Genomic DNA, 1,833 nt, shown 5'->3' with positions numbered 1-1,833 from the left:
AACCTGTTCAGAGTCTGGTGCACAGCCAAAAATAAACATCAAGTGTTCAAATGATACAAGTATGAAGGACCAAAATTTGGAAGCAATCTAATGAATTAAACCGTACCATTAAGTCTCTCTCTCTCTCTCTCTCTCTCTCTCTCTCTCTCTCTCTCTCTCTCTCTATATATATATATATATATATATATATATATATATATATATATATATATATATATATATATATATATATATATTTAAAGCTAAACAGTTACTTACTACTATCAAGCTCTTAAGAGTTTGGTGGCAGTCACTCTTAAGTAGACACTCTTTAAGTGGATTCCTTATGGTAGAAGCTAAACCTGTTTTCTCGATTTTAAATGTGGTTAAGATGTCCAGGCATGGAAGGAAGCAAGCTGAACCATCACCAGTACACAATAATTAAATACGACATAGTAGAAATATTTCATCTCTGAGAAGTCAGACACATGATTTCTCAAAAATCACAAATGGGACGCAGATTTAGTTGCTGACTTCAATGATAGCCTGGAACTGGCAATTTATGGCCATCTTTAGCTCCAACAAAAAGTATAAGAAAGAGTGATGAGATCAATATTCACCATTCTTGGATCTTCAGCAAATTCAGGATCAATGTAGAAAAACCCTGGCATGTCTACTTCCTCTTGTGGATTAAGCCTTTGTTCTTCAAAACAGAAGCACTGTATTCTATTGAAATACTGTCCAGCTTCAAATGGTACAAGATTGTATGTAGAAATCCCGATGACTGGCTTGTTCTTAGCTTTGTAAAATGCCAGTGCCGTTTGCTATTTCCGTTTGCTGAGGTCTAAAGTTCCACTGGAGACTTGCATGCACATCCGCATTAAAGGTTACTTTAGAGGGAGGGGGGAACGGGGAGGGAGCGGGGGAAAAAAAGAGGACCTGATGCAAAGGGCTTAAGTGGAGAGCAAATGCTTTGAGAATGATTGGGGCAGGGAATGTGCAGATGTGCTTTATACAATTGATGTATGTATATGTATGGATTGTGACAAAGTTGTATGAGCCCCTAATAAAATGTAAAAAAAGAAAAGAGGAGAAAAAAAAGAAAATGATTAGGGAAAAGAATGTAAAGATGTGCTTTATACAACTGATGTATGTATATGTATGGATTGTGATAAGAGTTGTATGAGCCCCTAATAAAATGTTTAAAAAAGAAAAAAAAGGTTACTTTAATAATGCGATCCTTAACAGGCACCATGTTTTCAATCTGGTTAGATCCATGACCAGCTACAGCTGACCCTCCAAATCCAGTAGTCTGGCAATAGAGCCGATAAAGGGGCACCGCTGCGTAGGACGCCCCCAGCATGGCCATGGCGACCGAGGTCACGTATGTGAGGACAGTCTTGTTGCGGCGCCGCCAGGCCTCCTCCTGCGCGCGCATGAACGGGTTCGTGCTCTTTGGCCCCTGAGGCGGCTGCAAAAGCAGGCCCAGTGCCTGGCTCCGGAGCCCCGACGTCCCTAGCCGCCTCAGTCTCCTGTCAGGAGCTTGGGTGCCACTCCGCCATGGGCAGAGGAGGGGCTCTAGCCTCTGGTCAGCAACGCAGCGTGACCCCAGCGCCTGGCACACAGCTCCAAGTTCCTCCATGCCATGAGCCAGACCTGATCTGGTTTTCAACATTATCTCTCTCTCCCTCTGTTTCATATTGGGTATACTCTACTCAGATGTATTTTGTCATTGGTGGTAACCCTACTGAATTTATATTATTATCTTTTCTGTTTTTCTCAGAATATGAAACCTGGGATTGATGCACCTATAGACACAGCAAGTAAAATAGGGTTCCTGAAGGATATGGTGGG

The 1,833-nt window shown here is 41.8% G+C and overlaps 1 pseudogene; it reads right to left on the bottom strand.

Moving 5' to 3' along the window:
- Nucleotides 1–514: 514 nt before the first annotated feature.
- On the bottom strand, nucleotides 515–1,621 carry LOC142422742 (cytochrome c oxidase assembly protein COX11, mitochondrial-like; annotated as a pseudogene).
- Nucleotides 1,622–1,833: the final 212 nt, after the last annotated feature.

Source organism: Tenrec ecaudatus, chromosome 12, assembly GCF_050624435.1.
Source record: "Tenrec ecaudatus isolate mTenEca1 chromosome 12, mTenEca1.hap1, whole genome shotgun sequence".
Lineage (NCBI taxonomy): Eukaryota > Metazoa > Chordata > Mammalia > Afrosoricida > Tenrecidae > Tenrec > Tenrec ecaudatus.
The sequence above is the reverse complement of the archived record's forward strand: the minus strand, read 5'-3'. Positions and strand labels throughout refer to the sequence as shown.